The sequence below is a fragment of the Oreochromis aureus genome, linkage group 14, assembly GCF_013358895.1.
Source record: "Oreochromis aureus strain Israel breed Guangdong linkage group 14, ZZ_aureus, whole genome shotgun sequence".
Classification (NCBI taxonomy): Eukaryota; Metazoa; Chordata; class Actinopteri; order Cichliformes; family Cichlidae; genus Oreochromis; species Oreochromis aureus.
Window position 1 is genome coordinate 33,798,768 of NC_052955.1, and position 17,838 is coordinate 33,816,605.

Below are 17,838 nucleotides of genomic sequence, written 5' to 3' on the forward strand. Positions count from 1 at the left end.
TGCTACAATCTATAATCTACAATCTGAATTTTGATTCAGTAAATTGGCCAATGGAATATGTAATGTGTGTTAACGCAAACTTTTGGTTTCACTGTCATGACCGAGTCTAAATCTCCCAACCACCTTAACTATTCCTTGATCTAGACAGTAACTTCCTTGCAAGTGTGATGTACTTCACAGAGAATTAATATAAATATTGTAGAGAAAGACCAGATCTGTGATACACCTTTCAAGTAACCTAATCCTCTGTAACTTCATACGGTGCACCTCCATCACGCTCAAGTGTGCTCAACAATTGAGCCGGTGACGTAGGCTTCCACAGAATGTAACCCTAACCAAAATTCTGAGACGGTAGTGCATATCAGCTGCTTTTGGGTTAGGAGCTGTTGAAAAATTTATCAGCAGCCACCACAGCTCAGTTTTCCTGTTCCTACAGGTAAGTCCAAACCAGCCTGATTAGGTTTCCACCGCTGGGCTCTGGTTTGGGACGAAGATCACTGAAATATGTCTGTCTTCACGTCAGCAACAATCAGCCACTTTCTAGCAAGTGATATGCCTTTGTTTGATAATGACAAAGGCGCTCTGTGCCGATGGAGTCACCGTGTATTCAGTCTTTGCTGACAGGAAAGACTTTTTCCCTAGCTGCCAGTAATAAACACAATGCACGGCTTTGACTTGCTTTGAATAGACAAAACACAGCCTTTAATGAAGGAAGATTAGGGTTGAATGTGAGATTGGAAACTAACCTCTTAATCCATCTGAGTGCAGACCCCTTGACAAAAGTGCATCTCTGCCAGGTCAAAAGGGAACGGTGTGGGGTGGTGGGAGTGAGGGTCACGCAAATCAAGTCTGTTATTTCCTGTTGAGATAAAACAGGTTAAGGTTGGATTAGTGTGATGTGCAGAAGTAAATGTTGGCTTTGTGGTCACTAATTAAGAGTCCCTTTACTGCAGCCAAGGAAATGGTGCTATTAATATGATAAACAATAGATGGCAGATCATGTTAATGAGCTCAAACATTAAACACTCAAAAGGACAATTAGAGGCAACAGGCAGGCAGTGTTTTGCATTATACATTCAAGGATCACTAAAGTGCTGCTGGATGATCTCATGAGAAAAGCTGTTTGTTTGGGTCCAGCTCAAATTCAGGCCAAGATGAAGGGATCGGAAATAAGAGGACGGTGACAAAGAGATAAGAAAGGAAGGGGAAAGGGGGAGGGGGTTCTGGTCTGATGAATATTTATGAGCCTGTGCAATCTTAATGTTCATCAAATTTTAAGACCGTGTGTCTTCAAACATAAAAAAAGAAAAGGGTGTTTTAAAAGTATCCTGTGGATACTCTAGTTCTCTGGCAATGCAATGGAGCCATTTCTTTATGAGTGGGTCTGTGGCGTTTTGCATGCCATGTGCGGGCCTGTGTACACGGGTGACGTAATATGCATTCTTGCCAATGGTTTCGCACTATTTGAGTGATCAACAGGGGCCAGAATGTGCCAAGAGACACAGCAATGCACCAGCAAAGACATTGAAGAGGAGGACTGCGAGCTAGACGCTGATGTAAACAAAGCAGAATCTGAGATGTTCGAAATGGCAAATGTTTAATGAGGAAGAAAATAGAATCCGTGCCTTTGTTAGGCACCGGGAAGGAACAGCAACAGTGACAGGGAAGGTACACAACTTCAGTTTTATTAATCAGTGTATAAAATGGCTTGTGCTTTTTCCAAAAAAGGCACAAAAATATTTTGTTGATGACATTCGACAAAGAAAAGTGGAAGGACTTCTCATTCAACAGACTGAAATCGGACCATTTTCAGTTTTTCAGTCTTATACATTGTCTGGATCTTGGTAGTGGGGACAGAAGTTGTAAATTCTCCTGCACCTGCCTCATTGCTCAAAACGTCTTCGACGCATCCTGCTCAGAAAATCCTTTTAAATACAGAGCAGCAGCTCTACGATGAGCACCTCTCAAATGACTGACATCCTCACCCCATCTTCAGGGGTGAGCCGAGACAACCTTTGGAAGAAGCTCATTTCTGCTTGCATCCTTGATCTTTTTCAGTCACTACTCACACCTCGTTGCCATGGGTGAATGGAGGAATGTAGATCGACCAGTAAATTGACACCTTCACATTCACACTCGGCTCCCTCTTCGCCTCAATAGACCAGTACACATCCACTGTGCTCTGCCGATCCATCTACTCTCCACCACTCATAAACAAGACCCAGAGGTACTTGAACTTGTTCACTCGAGGCAGATCAGAGGAGTCAGTCCACCCTTTTCCTGCTGACAACGATGTTTCTGTGGTACCACTTCTCATCCCAGTCACTTCACACTCTCCTGCCAATCACCCCATTTAAAGCTTGAGGTCAACTAAGCCAGCAGAAACCTGACACTCTCTCCCCAGTAAAAATGTATCAACAAAAAACTGCGACAAAGCACAACCTTAGCCATGTCCAATGAAAACTTTCTAAATATTTCTTCAAGATAAATCTGAACTTTTACAGACTCCTAAATGTCATGAATGTGAGCTGTATTACTGAATCAGTGCAATTCGGAGGCCGTCTGACTGGCAGGGAGGTGCACTGCTGTGGCTTTAGCACAACATTACTCCCCATGGTCAAGCACACTGCAACTTTGTACTGTCCACTTTCTACTGTGACACAAACAAACTTCCCACGTGTGGGACTAACAAAGGTTTATCTCATCTTATCCCACTTGTCAAGTACTCAATGTGCTGGCTCCTCAACCCTTATGAGCACGGCTAGAACAGAGCAGTAATTATTTCCGATAAATCTTTGAGGGCTTTTATTTAAAAAAAAAAAACAAAAAAAAAAAACCCACACAAACAAACAAAAACAACGCAACTATGAGAAACGTGGAGTTCCTTATAGAGGTTTTAGCTTGTGCATGTAAATGTTGTCACTTACTGTCATCCGAGTCCAGATTCACGCCTTTCACCGATTACACACATGCACGAATTACAGATGCCATCTTAAGCATTACATGTGAAAAAGAGCGGTACCCCTCCTATGATGCCCAAGTCTGCTAAGCTACTTAGCTCATTAGGAAACCTGCCCAAGTACACATCTTACTTTGTATGTATTCTTTTTGACTGCTTAACTGTAGATGAATTGATGCAAACACTTGAGAATGATCATTTCTCAGACATTTAACTAAAATACTGTCAGCACTGAGGATTATATTACCATGGCAACTATAGCATTGTGTCTTTTTCAGCTAAACAGCACTTATAGGAGAGGGAAAAAAAAAAAAAAATGATGGATTTAGCACGGTGGCAACAGAATGCACCTCTTCCAAACTGTCAGCCCTCAAGAAAAGCAAGAACATCTAACTGATCCGGGCCCCGACAGTGTGTAGTCTGACCAAACAGCAGGACTGCTCACAGAGCTTACACAGTAGCCTCTTTCCAATGCCCCTCACTCGTCGCCACCTGTTTCCTCCCACTCTGCCTCCACACAGCTCCAGTGACAGGCAGCGAGCTGGTGTGGAAACTCAAGTCAAGGTGATATCAGTGACACACAAGCATTCATCGCCATAGCATAACCAGTGAAGGAGCAGCCCGCCCTATCTGAAGGTTTAAGATGATGCACATTTATATTTTAAAACCAGTGTGATTACTGGAAATGAGGCACAAAAGAGACTTTTCTTGAAAACGCCATCAAAACATTTAGATTTTATTATCATAACACTTTTCAATCTGGAGTCAAGGTGCCAATATGCTCCGTGATGAGCAGTTGCACGCACAGGCACCATTATATTTACACCGACGTCACAGAGCGATGGGAGAGCTACATAGAGGTGAGAAGGGACCACGGTTTCAACATCCTGTCCAATGTTCAGTGATGGCATATGGACTCTTGGATATTGTTCTTTCCAGGTCCCAGGCTTTTGGATGCCTCACAAAAGATGAATCACTCTGTGGTCAATTAATGTTTCAGATTGGAGGTCAAGTTTAGGATTAGACATGTTTGGCAACAAAATCATTTGAACCATGCTGCAACATATTAAATAGCACTTGGGGAGCTTCCCTGAAGTTGCACTCTCACTGCCAACAGGAATGCCTGTGTGATGCAGCAGTCACCATGGGGTTCATGGTGACAAAGTTGGACAGGCAGAGGTGCAGTCAAAAATTTAGTGAGCATGGACACTTTGGCTGGCTTAAAATATGCTGGCTGATACAGACTTGGGTCTAAACCTATTACCATTCCTACACTCGTGCTTGTAAATACCTACATTTAAGTGCCACCTTCTTGTAATGGACCGATCCTGAACCTGCACCCATTAACTTGAAAACTGCATTACACGCTTTTGTTACATTATTAAATACACCTACAGTAAGCCACAAAGTAGGATAACCACTGGCTTTAAGTTTTTTCATCTTCATTCAAAACCATAGTAACAGAACTGCTTTTACATTTATTTGTATATTTTTCTCTACTAGATCATGGGCATCCAATTATTAGATGTCAACTAGCCAGGCAACTTACAGCTAATGTGTCCCTAGTGTCTAATAACTACTGCGAGAACATCTATACCTACGATTCTATTTAAATAACTCAGATTTGGACCATCTTGGCCTAAACTGTGGCTATTTTTAAATGGGTGTAACCACTTTTGTGTTGTAGTTTTGTTCTCTTTTAATGTTCACTTCCTAAAGAACACACTGCCCTCGTACAAGACCCTTAACCCCATGACTGCGCAGGCATCTTTAACTAGGTGCATGAGTGTTGAGCATCTGTCGCCTTGCCAGTGCAACTCTGCTTCATTCTTTTATCATCTACTAATAATTAACAGGACAATCGGTTTGAGGCGACCGAGGAACAATTCAAATTTAGTTTACAAACACTAGAGAAAGCAATTAAGCATTCTCCAAAACAGGAAAGATGAGGCCAGGAGACATCTCCCATCAGTGAGGAGGGTGGTGATTATGAAGAAGTGCAGTTTTTAATGATTTGACATTTTTAATGATGGCTAGAGGGAAGAGGCAGTGAACCATTTATCAGTAGAAGGCCCTTGGGACACTACAGCCCACGATAGTTTCCAGCTCTGTTTTTCAATTCAAAAACACTCTCGTAACCAATCACTTCTACTGTCTGAGCAGCTCATGGGCCAAGACCAAAATAGTGGCCAGTAAAGATAAAGCTTATCTTTATTGTACAAGTTAATGCCTGGCATGAGGATGAACAACCCTGTTAGCTGCTTTGAGGTGCTGAACAACGTGTTCCTCGTATATACCTGACAGATGAGAAACAAATAAACACAGTGATAAAGCAAGAACATTTGAATATAAAAATTACAACAACCAACATGACTGGCAGCACGATCTCTTTTCTACTATTGACCTGATTGCAGTTCCAGGGATTTTTTTTATTACCACGTTGTAACCAATAAATGTGAGAAAGTTCATAAAGGTTGTGACATCCGTCTATAAATTTACTGAACTGGAACAAACTATATTTAAAAAGGTCATGCGTCTGTTTAATCACACTTGACAGATGCAATTCTAAATTTCCTGTAGGTGTTGTTCATTTGATAAACCAAAATGACTTGAACTGAGTAAACTAAACCCCACTTAAAAAAAAGGAAAGAAAAAAAAAAAAAGGAAAGAAAAAAAACAGTCATGTCATTATAAATGTTTTTAAGTGATTATACTTTGGCCAGAGGTTGAATCCTTTGTCACAATTCTCATCTTTTTAGGTGCGCTATATTATGGCTGGGCAACAAACATACCAGCTCTATGCCACATCCATCGCTAGTGCTTTTAATAGGAAGGGGTTTTTTTCCTGAGTGATTGATTTTGCCAATTTAGCAGCGAGTCCCCTTGCGGTAAATAATTTACTTGTAAAGTACCACGCAGGGGTGCATTATATCTTTCCATAGCATTCAACTAGAACTGCTCTGGGGAAGTTTCACCATCATGTACGGCATTGGGCAAATGTCAAGAGCCACCCTTCAGTTCTTTATAATTTCCTAGGAAATTGGGAAATATGTGAGGCAATTTCTTGAAACTAGAAATTCAAACTGAAAACTGATATCCAGGAAAAGACTGGACATGCATTTTTTTTTTAAAATAAAAAAAAAAAAAAAAAAAAAATCAAAATTAAAAATTAGAACAATGCTGGTTCACGCAACTGTATTCAGCTACCGCCCCTGTTTATTTCCTGTTCGTCGGATAATTTTTATTGCTGGTCAAATAGAGTTTGAAGTTCAGCTGCCACTGTTTCTAATTGCTGGTAAATTTTCTAAACATCAATCTAAGACTTTATGACAGACAGAAAGTTTTACATTACAATCGGGCAGGCTGGATAACACCTCCTGCCTTGCTCTCACACTAACATTATTCTTTTATTATTAGACACAGTCATAGCTCCACTACTTTGGTCCTTCACTTGCCCAGTCTCAAATTTAAGAAAGCCACACACACCATGCTGAGATATGTTAAGTATTTGGCCAATAAATCTTTCTGAATCACCTTGTTGATTCAAATATACCATTTAATGCCTGTAAAACTACATCATCGCTGACATTTTGTTTTTTGTAGATAGAACCACAATGGGAACAAATAGCATGTTTTTACAACAGGCTGATGTAATAAGGTGCCTAAAGATACAATTTAAAATTGTTTTTCATTCCTGGAATGAGGTACTGGTTTACTGCTCGATTCATAGATTTGGTAGGTAGCTTACCAAACAAAAGAAACCTCTGAAAATGATCAGGTACATTGACTGGACTGAAAGTGAGTGAAAAAGCAGCCAATATCCAAAGAAAAACTCTGAAACTCCTTCAGAAAGCTTGGAGAACGATTGCTCAAGACCACTTTTATTCATTCATTTTAGAATTTAAAGATAAGTGATCTTGTGAGTAGGGCTGGGCTATATCATAACGTTCACGGTAATACTGGTGTAATTTTGGGCAACGATAGGAAAATGAAATATCGCGATAGAATGTGGGTAAAACGCGCATGTTTACATACGTACATGGCGGCGACGCAGAATGAGAAGAGCGAAAGTGGATCGTTAAATGAAACGGATGAACCAGAATTGGTTTGTAAAAATGCTGCAACTTCAGTGGTGTGGAACTGGTTTAGCTTTCGTCCGTCAGATACACAACAAAACACCATTTTTGGTAGAGCATGCTAGCGGGCCGTCGTTATTACCGTGTTGTTTGGAAAATACGGCACACTTAAAATCAATCCTTTGATTTTTCTGAAAATCGACAGTGTCCCTTATAATCCCGTGTGCCCTATGTATGAATTCTGGTTGTGTTTACTGACCTCGAAACGATTTTATGTACACGGCGCTCGAAAATCTGTCAAATGTTTTAGTACGACATTGCTAAGGTACAAACCCGCACCGCTTGATGGATTGTCGGAGCATTACGGCTATCGTAGGCGGGCGCCTCGCGGAGTGATACGTACTGTGCTTCAAACTAATATTACCGCATTGTGTGTGTGTGTGTGTGTGTGTGTGTGTGTGTGTGTGTGTGTGTGTGTGTGTGTGTGTGTGTGTGTGTGTGTGTGTGTGTGTATAACCTCTTTTTAAGTTTTGTGGATATTATACATGGTTATGCTGAGGATATGTCGGCCAATTTCCACTGGAAATGCCTTTTGGTTAAACTGTCAGCAAGGAATTTGCACTGCTACATTTTTATATAACTTTAATGCACATAAAAAACAGCTGCTTGTTTAAGTGAAAATGCATTGATGGGGTTTTTTGCACTAATAAAGTTGTGGCGTTGTAAAGTATTTTGTCTAGTGTCAATTATATCGTTATCGCAAATTTTCAAATGTATATCGTGATAAATATTTTTGGTCATATCGCCCTGCTCTACTTGTGAGTCGTGTTCAGATTCCTTGATGCCCTTCTCCTGCTACAAGAGGGGGGAAAAAAAAAGGTAGTTAAAAGCACATTTTAATAGCATAACGAGCTATGCTCAAAACTGACTTGACAAACTCTGCATGTAGGCCATGGGATGGTTGTGATGACACTGAGCTTAACTGGAAGGCATGTTAGCAGATCAAAAGTACCATGTCACTTTGAGCAGTTAAATAAGCTCAATCTGCTATAGTTGAGAGCTTGTGGCCTCATCTACCCTGGAGAAAATAAGTCATTAGCTACAGTCAAACACGGACTGAATTTACTTGGATAATTAATGGGTTTTTTGCTCAAGGACTTGACTGACGTCCAATTAAAAATGCAAAACAAAATTTGGAAGAAAGGGGAAGAAGAAGAAAAAAGACAGGGGTGTGAAAACTGTCTTCTCCTTTTTGTGTCACTTTGATCTAAGCAATTTCCTCTCCCAGCGTCCCAGAAACACTCAGCCTCAAAGACATTAATCTGTCCCAAACTCAAGAGAACTCACTACAAAAAGCTAAAGCTTACCTTATCTGAACATGTAGATAATCAATAGTGCAATAAATCTACGGGCTAAATTTTTTAAAACAAAGATTATATTTTAAAGGTGGCAAATGCTATTCCTATTTGCATTTAAACAGGACACCTGACCTACTAAACCTTAAACTACTCAAGAAGAAAATTGTAGAGAAAGCGGAAAGATTAATAGGGTTCTTTAGATGGACCAACTGCTGTGAACAAAGGATGCTGACATCTTGCAGAGCAATACAGCAGGCTACAAAGATGTTGAACATCAGTAGAACAACAGGATCCCTAGGGCATAGATGTAGGAGCACAGCTCAATTATTCATGTCAGTGAACTACGGCTAAACAATGGTTAGGCTCTTGGGACGGTTGCAAATACAGGTGGAGGCATGTGTATGTGCAAGTCCCATCAACAAAATAAGATAAGAAACAACGTTTTGGTGAGAGTTAAAATTCCTGGATAAAAATAGACTTTTGGGAGCTCAATAAACTCTGTAAGCACTGTTGATAGCATATCTTTGAAGCAATAAGTCCATGTTACCTTCTTATGACAGATGTATACATTTATTACCCTGTTTTGTTTGTTTTAAGACAATTGATTAACAAAAGTGGATTTTAAGCTTAATAAGCTTAATATTTTAAACATGATTTTGCCTTTCACAAAACTCCTGGTAACCCATGTTAAAACACACTCACTTCTGATTCTAAACTTCCAAAACAGAGAGTGTCAAAATGCTAAAGTTGAAGCCTCCAAGGAGGACCTAAAACTAAATGGTGATGTCATATTGGGAACATCCGAAAGCATGCGGTTAGATACAAACGGTTTTACCTCTGTATACCACCAGTGGATCTAAAATGCAGACTTTCAGACTTGGTTAAACTCCTTCAATTAAAACAAGGCATTGCAGCACCAATTTAAATCTATTTATATAAATAGTGCCCCATTTTCAGAGGCTCAAAACAAATGCAACAACTGACTGACAGGTAGTTTCATGGCTCGTTCTCTCATTGTTCCATGACAAAAACCTTCAATGGCAAAAGTTTTTCACTAAAAGTCTTTAATGAGGTCCAAAGACTTTTGGATGCAAGTAAAGAAGTCAGTTATTTGAATGAAAAACCAAAATAAACCTATCGGAGAAATGTAGCAAAAACTTTAGGAGTAGCCAAATCAGCAATGTGGTACATTCTGAGGAATGAATGCTTTGACCAACACAGCCACTACCATTACAAATTTTTATGCCACAAGTATCATCTCACTATATCAATGCTAAAGCGACACCAGTCGTTTACATTCTCTAGCAGCCCAAACATGTCTGAGAGCGAAAGCTGCCTATCAGTCAATGACTATAAAGAGAGCTAAATTCAGTATTATGAAAGTGGATTGGTTACTAGTGATTGCATGTCTTTCAAAACAACCCTTTTCAGAACAGGTAAGAAAATTGTTCCCCGTAAAAAATAGAAACACACTAATGAGTAAAACCAAACTATGAAGCCAAGCAAAAATGATATACTAGCAGCCTGATGTAAGACCAAAAAGTAAGCAAATTCATCAACCAAGCATTGCTAGAAGACTGGGCATCTCCACCTTATATGACAGGACGAGCATGTGGTGGATGTAAATTATTGATGCAATTACATGGTGTTGGAGAAGGGTTTAAAATTATTAAGTGATAATACAACATTCTGGGTAGAAAACTGGAAAAGGATGGAATCTTCCCTTCATATTATCTGCATTAATAAATACTGCTCCCTGCAATCAGACAAAATGTGTCATTTTTCTTTTTTTCAAATTTAACTTCCTTGAAATATCACAATACAATCTTGAAGTCACCTACTAAAGACAATTATTTGCATGGTTAAGAAAAATAATTCACAACATCTAGTCAAGTTAAGAGCACTTTTGAGGGGGCAGGCATACCATTGTTAAGGTCTTAATTCTATTCCTAAAGTTTTTACTGGTTCATATTACTATTCCCTTTTGTTTTATCGTTTTTTTCGTATTGTCTTTATTTATTTAGATTTTTTTTTTTTTTTTTTTTTGTTATATTCAAATAGCTGTTTGAAGATATAAAATGCTTTCAAAGAAAGGTCTGCAAGTTATTATTATCATCATTATTACAGTCAAGAAACACCTTCATAAACAGAAATAGCGAGGGTGTAACTGCAGGTTTCACTCAAGAACAATACTGCCAGATTAGACTTTGGACAAATGATAGTCAAAATAAAATTGTACCTGAATGATGGGAAGAGAAAAGTATGGAGAAGGGGAGAAACAGCTATTGATCTGAAGCACACCACATCATCTGTCAGACAGGGTGGAGACATTTTATGGCATGGACATGTATGGCTGCCAGTGAAACCGGACCACTAGTGTTTTTGATGACGTGACTACAGATAGAAGCAGCAGGATCAATTTTGAAGTGTACGGGACTATATTCTCTGCTCAGACTTAGACAGATGCTGCGAAATTGATTGGACAGTGCTTCACAGTTCAGGTGGATAATGAGCCGAAACATACTGCAAAAGCAACCCAGGAGTTTCTCAAGGCAAAGAAATGCAATATTCTTCAATGCCCAAGTAAGCCCCCTGATCTCAACCCAATAGTGCATGCTCTTCAGTTACTGAAAATACATAGAGGAGGCAGAGACGCACAGTCAACAACTGCAGGTGGCAAAAAAAACAAACAAAAAAAAAACTATCATGTCCAAATCACTGACTAAGCACCACTAAAGTAGTAAACAAGGTTAGAAATCATGAGGATTAAAAAGACTTACTTTATTCAAAAAGAAAGTCTGAACCACATTCATCTGAACTTAGTGGTACGTGGAATGATTTCCTTTCAGAAACTGACTGTTAACACAATAAGTATTTACAGTATATGGATATGAGGACATAAAGGCCACTATCATGAAATGAGCACAGCTGGCGACTGCTCCAGAACAATTTATACAGGTTTTGCTACACAATTATCCCATTGCCACAAGATTTACCACAGTCAGTGCACAGCTTCAAATGAAAAAGCCACAAGACTATTGACAAAGTGAAACATTGCATCTAGAGTTGGTTTACTCACACTCTGTTAATCATATGCCTCTGCTTCAGCATATTGACAAAATGCATCCACCACCCTCCTGTTATCCCTTCAAATTCTGTTTCGGTAAGCTGACAGCAGGCTGCCCTGTACGTCTGCACTTCTTGTACCAACATACACAAACACACTATTGCATAATACGTTATCCGAGGTGAGATGATTCACGGAGGCTGTGTATGTGGACTCTGGCCTCGTGCTGACCCAGGGGTTTGGGTACACTGTTTTGCATGCAGCAGTTAAAGAGAGACAGCACAGACCACATACTGCTACAGACAGGTAAGTGGGGTCAATCAGATAAATCTGGTAGTTTTGCATCTCTATATCAATAATGGAATCTTGATTATTTGGAAACCATGCAGTTATGAAAAGAGATCACAGACAGGAGCACTTTAAATGCAATTCAAATTAAAAAAAAACAAAAAAAACAAGGGATGGAATAAGTTGCCCAGTTTGGGGGCGTTTCTGACCCTAAAGCCCATCTCACAGGGCATTTTACAGCCTTCCTACACCACAGTTGGTTCCCCTTTGGCTGCAAGGACAAAGAGAGTCAAATGGGGCTTGAATGCTTCAGGAGACTGTAGTCACAGTGCTAGCAAAAGAGCTGCAGTCAACTATTGAAAGTGATCCACAGATCAAGACACATGCAGGCAAACTTAAGATCTTACTGCTTAACAGCAAAATAAATACTTTTTTTGGAAGTAATCAGCTGCAACTAATGAAAGCTTGGCTCGTTAGACTGTTTCAAGACAGGAAAATAGAGACTACAGGATGATCACGACATCCCCAAAATAAAACCAGTAAACAAATATCCCAAGTAGCTGAACATTTGGGTGCAGCTCTACAAGAGTAATTTTCATTCATAGGAGTTTGTACTTCTATGCATACTGTGCCCAGCTTCTGCGCAAAGTACAGAAACGTGGGTGGAAACTTTCTCCAAGAGGAGCTCTTTATACCGCATCCTTCTTAGATGTGAAAGATAAACAGCCCTGGTATTTTGTCTCTCCCTCTACACACTCTGCTGAGAAAATCCTTGGTGTGCCTGAAGAGCTGGGTAAAAAATACAAACCCTAAATAGCACCAGGTACCACCAGGTGGCATGCAGTATTCTGATGTTCTAGTCATACATACAGTGCCTGAAGTAAGAATGCAATGAGCTGGGTTTTCTCAGTTGTTTAGCATATTAAAAGAAACCTTTTGCTTAAAAGAAAAAGAAGAGGCTTTGCATCAATACAGTCTATCAGTGTCATGACAGAGATGGGGTGGACGCTTAGCAGCTTAGCCTTTCCTATTCAATAGCAGACAAAGGCCACAAACGACCCGTCTGAAAGCCAGTGGTAGTCGCAGCTGAACCTGGTGGGAAATGTTGCTGCTTTGCATACAGTCCCTGCTGTTCAATCACCCTTATCAGGACAGGGCAACAAAAACAATAGGTGGATTTGTTTCTCCACCCCCAACCCCAGCCAACAAGAATGGCTAAAGCCTTAGGGCAAATCCATGCAGCATTTACCCTTTGGACTAAAGCCTCTCTGAAAACGGTTATCCTCCATCAGTAACACTTGTTAAGAAAAAAAAAAAAAAAAAAAATCATTTAAACTGCCTTGAAGAGCAACTAAACATGAGTGGCAGCAATTTAAAAGAGCCGTTCAATTTACTGTGAGCCACTCAAGTAATTAGATCCTATTACAAGAGTGCAAACACAGGGACACTGCTGGCCTTTTAAAATGACCTGCTATCCTGTAAAGCCCAGGCTGGGCCCTGCTCAGCACTGGCTTGCTCTTAATGGGATTTCACAACATTAACATTCTACTGAGTCAGCATCAGACACACTGACTACAGCCCTGCTCTGCTGAAACAGCCTGGGCTCTGAGTGTACATCTTTACTACCGAGTGCAAGTCTCTGTTAAAGTGAGCGTGGGATGGAGGGATTAACCGGACAGATAAAAATGGAATTCTGTTGGAATCCCTCCAGCAGGTACCGGAGAGACAGTATTAAATTTTTGTCTATGGAGGGAAAGTGTCTCCTAACAGTTTCAATCCATTTTTTTCACTTATTAAAAAATTATGAGCATTGCAAGTGCTGCTTGAAAATTGGGTTACACACCATTCTGTTGTGTTTTTATTTCAGCACAGTGCTCTTTCCTGACAATGTTTGAATTACTCATTGGAAAGTATCCACCTCAGTCATCCCAGGCTCTGTCACGTGTCCCACATTTATATTTTACTTGGGAGATCCATACAGATATTTTAACCACCATCAAAGCACATTTTAGCATTCTGTATAAGCTTGTGATAATGACGCCATCTATGATTGCCTGACTAGCACAACTGCTCACTTACGGCAGGAAATTGCAATTACTTTCTTGAATATTGTAATTATTTAAAACAAACGTTCTAATATTACATGAACATTATATAAAATTTAAAAAAGAAAATAACACAAAAGACAAAAAAAAAGTCTGAGCGTGTGTCCTTGATGGTGATCGAGGACACAGGGTCTTTAAACATTAGACATGAGTTGGACACCGACCATAGAGCCCATCTCACAAAGACAACCACCAGTCTCTGCATGCCTGCCATCTCCACAGGATGTTTACACAAAGGGACCGCTGCCTCAGGGAGAACAGAAAGCTGATAGCTAACCTGTGTATGCTACCATAAGTGGATCATGAGACACGGAGCAATCTGGAGACAAATGCTGGAGTGGGAGACCAATAATCCCTCCACAGCATCACCTATGGAAACCTTGAGTTAACCAGAAATACACTGGTTAAACAGTACATTTCTGGCAACCAGCCGAGTCCCTTTTGACAAAGAGTCACATCACAGAAGATTTCCACTGGTTGATGCAGAGTGACTCAAGTGGATTTAAAGCCCCTTTTCTATTAGTACCTACTCGGATCGACTCACCATGGAGCGTTACAACTCAACTTGGATTGACTAGTTTTCCACTACAATCCAGTACTACCTAACATACATGGTTGTCGTCATAGCAACGCCTCTGAGAGTCCCACAACACTACAAAAAAGGTGGACGTCTAGGCGAGAACATACCTGGTGCTCCGTCTGTGGCTTTTCATCAGACTCAGGGACCACAGTGTTGTTTTTTGTAGCCATTTCCCTTGTTGCCGGGTTTCAAAAAAAAAAAAAACAAACAAACAAAAAAAAAAAAAAAAGGTGGTTGTAATTTTCGTGAACAAGGCGCTCTCATGATTCATCGAGTGACACCACTGACCGGCCAATCAGTGGCATGCAGTCTTAAGACATCACATTTTAGTACCTGCTCGGATTGCTTGGAAGCCCGGACGAGCAGGTACTAAGAAAGAACCAGGTACTATGACCTAATGGAAAACCCTGAAAACCATAGCGAACCATGCCGAGTTGATCCAAGTAGGTACTAATGGAAAAGGGGCTTTATAGTTGTCCACTAGGGTACACTTTGATCCCTGTGAAGTAAATGAGTATCAGTAAGCACAAGGATTTGTCCAAACCACATTTTATGTGCAAAACTTTAAAATAAATAAAAAGGGAGGTCTATAAATGGTGTCTGAATGGTAACATCCTAGCAGCAAAGCGAGCTTCTGTTTTTAAAAAACAAACAAAACAACAACAAATGTTAATATACTTCCTGTCCACATCCAGAACAAAAAAGCAGATTGTCTCATTTTTAGAGACACTGGCAGGACAGGGTTTGTAAGAGCCGGAGGAGACAGAAAAGCAGAATTTATGCTCTGTTCAAACTGTATATCAGATAACTGATACTCCAACTGCTGCACCAAATGATCTTGGCATTTTTAGGGCTCAGTCTTTCAATGTTTGGATCCACACAAACCTTAGAAAGTTGTCCAAGTGTAACTCGTGGTTCAGACTGTAGAAATATCAGAAATGCTACGCTGAAGAATTTACGGTTTTTCTGTTATATGCAAATTATTGATGGAAACCAGTAGATAAGATCCAGAAAGGGTCTACCGCACCACTTCTGCATACGTCACAAGGCATCTATGACTTGCATCAGATGTGGATAAATAAATGGCGGTAGTTGGTACCTTGGTGAACAAAGACACATTCAGTATAGTCTGAAGGTGGAGAATTCATGTATCTATCACAATCTCTGTGGCGTAACCTTATGATCATAAAGTTCATAAAGATCTTATAAAACTAGTTTGTGATGAGCAATTATGTCGCCTTCGTGAACCTCATAGCACCAATTGGTGAGATTCCTATATGGGGGGGGATGCACATCCAAAGACCCCACTCACTAAAAATAAATCCACATCACTGGTCATTAAGTAAGGTCTATTGACGCAGGTTAAACTATGTCACAGAGGCAGTCTGTTATCACACACACCCCACAGTCAGTGGGCTCCAATCAGCCATAAAAATCCAGAAGCTGAAGAAACACCATTTCCCTGCTTTTTAATGCATTAATTGGCCAGTGTCTTTTATATGACTGAAGATGACCCATAAGATAAATTAAACATAAATCAGAACTCAACTGCTGACCTCTAACGCCATGTTTACATTTATCCGTGGCCAAAGGGAGGTGAGCTGACGTCATGATAGCCACAGGGTCGAAATCCAGATGGCTGGAAGTGGAGTGCAGGGGTCATTGGCCCCTCTATGAGGAGAAGATAAGCTCGCTGTTGTACTGTATGGGAAGCTAGTTAACATTCACACCATGTCCAATGCTGCCTCTGATGGAGCTGTGGAAAGTGCTTGCCTGTTGAAAGATTCTGGCTTTTGTTTATTACACTGTTGACAACTAAAAACACGATCCAACCAACCACCACAATGGTTTGCCTAGCTGCCACATCAGCCAGCTATGCTCTCCATCTTACCATCTGCTGTGGTCCACCCACACAAATCTCCCATAACACTTGATCTGGACAGTAGCCTGACAATACCCTGGAGGGCAAAGCAGATGGTGTGGTTACAGGCAAGGCGTTTAGCCTTGAATAGCAGGCAGGCATAAGATTAAATGGCCACTGAATGGAGTCAAACAGCCTAGCTCCTATTGGTTGAAACACACTAGGCTACCTACCTTGTTTGCTCACATGGAAAGCAGCCCGTTTCAGAAAAAGAAAAAAGTTCACCAACTAGCGAAATTAAACCAATCAGGCAGCACATGTGGAAACATCTCAAGACCTCAGGCATTCAGGTGGTGAAAGCTGTGCTTAAAAAGTGCCTTTAAGCAGCTTATAAGCGCAAGGAAAACTAGTTTAATGCGTGATCCTTTAAAACGGCAAAGGAATGATGAAAAAAAATAGTTTGGTGTTGACACATTTTAGCCAACCTCAATACAGGTCGATTGACTTAATGTTGCAGCAATGTCATCTTAATGCTTCCGGGCACGGCTGACTCCCTACGAAGCCATTTAGATGAGTATACAAAGGCTATATACGCCAGCTGAAGCACCAGACCTAGCTGTTCAACAAGTCAGCCTTAAACATAACAATGACCGACCTGCTCTCAAAAAGCTTATGCAGAAAAACTCAGAAAACACCTTTAAGTGTAGTTGTTCTTTGTGTCGTCTGTCATCAAGCAGGGGAGCACGAAAAAAAAAAAGACCCGAACATTTAGTGGAGTTCGGGAGAACGCTCCCGTCTCCGGGCTGTTCGTGAGAAGAAGGTGTAGTCGCTTTCGCGAGCCTCAGAAATCAAACAGGCAAAGTTTGAGTTGGAGGAGTTTTCTGCTTCCCGCAATGCAAAGCGACGAGCGTCCTTTACAGACTCTGTAGTTTCTGACTGACAGAAAAAGAAAAACTAACTTACCACACACAGACCTCCGGTAAGCGCATCCGAAGCTGGAGGGTTTCGACAAAGACGACCCGACGAAAAAAAACAAAACAAAAAAAAACCTAAACCACCTCTCACGACGCCAAGTTTCCTCTTTCCTCAGTAAAAACGACTGCTCGGACTTAACACGTAGAATAACATGTAATAGTTACGCTAAAGACTGAAAGAAAAACAAGATAAACAAAAACCCACACAGACCCAATCCAACACGGTATACGTCCGTGTTGACGAAGTGAAAGGACGCCTTACGGACAGCGAGCGGCTTTCTTTGTTCCTCCTGCCTGCAGCGGCTGTTCCGCGGATATTATCGGCGTTCATGTGTCCCTGACAGCCGCTGATTGGCTGGAGGGTCGGGATCAAGAAAAGGTGACTAGCGTTAAGCTAGCAGCCCAGCAACGCGTTTCCGGTCACGACGCCCGAAGAGAAACGCTTCACTTAAAAACAGCATTTTTTTAATGCGCATTTGTGTCCAGTCTACAGGCATGGAGTTATAAGAACACGCACCGAACGACGTCGTGGAGTGTTTTTGTGAGCTTTTGTTGCCAAATGCTATTTTT

At 40.7% G+C, this 17,838-nt stretch overlaps 1 protein-coding gene across 5 annotated transcripts in view; it reads right to left on the minus strand.

The window, feature by feature from the left end:
- LOC116321624 (SPRY domain-containing SOCS box protein 4) overlaps positions 1 to 17,624 on the minus strand; it is a 44,666-nt gene extending 27,042 nt beyond the window's left edge. Inside the window, exons 1-2 of one of the 5 annotated variants that reach the window (XM_039597935.1) lie at positions 17,480 to 17,624; positions 747 to 859 (exon numbers count right to left, since the gene is read on the minus strand). The gene's annotated coding sequence lies outside the window, so the exon portion shown is untranslated. Of the gene's footprint in view, positions 1 to 746; positions 860 to 17,257 lie in introns of all 5 variants that reach the window. The other 4 variants (XM_031741522.2, XM_039597936.1, XM_031741524.2 and 1 more) reach the window with 4 other exon arrangements.
- Between the last annotated feature and the right edge of the window lie 214 nt (positions 17,625 to 17,838).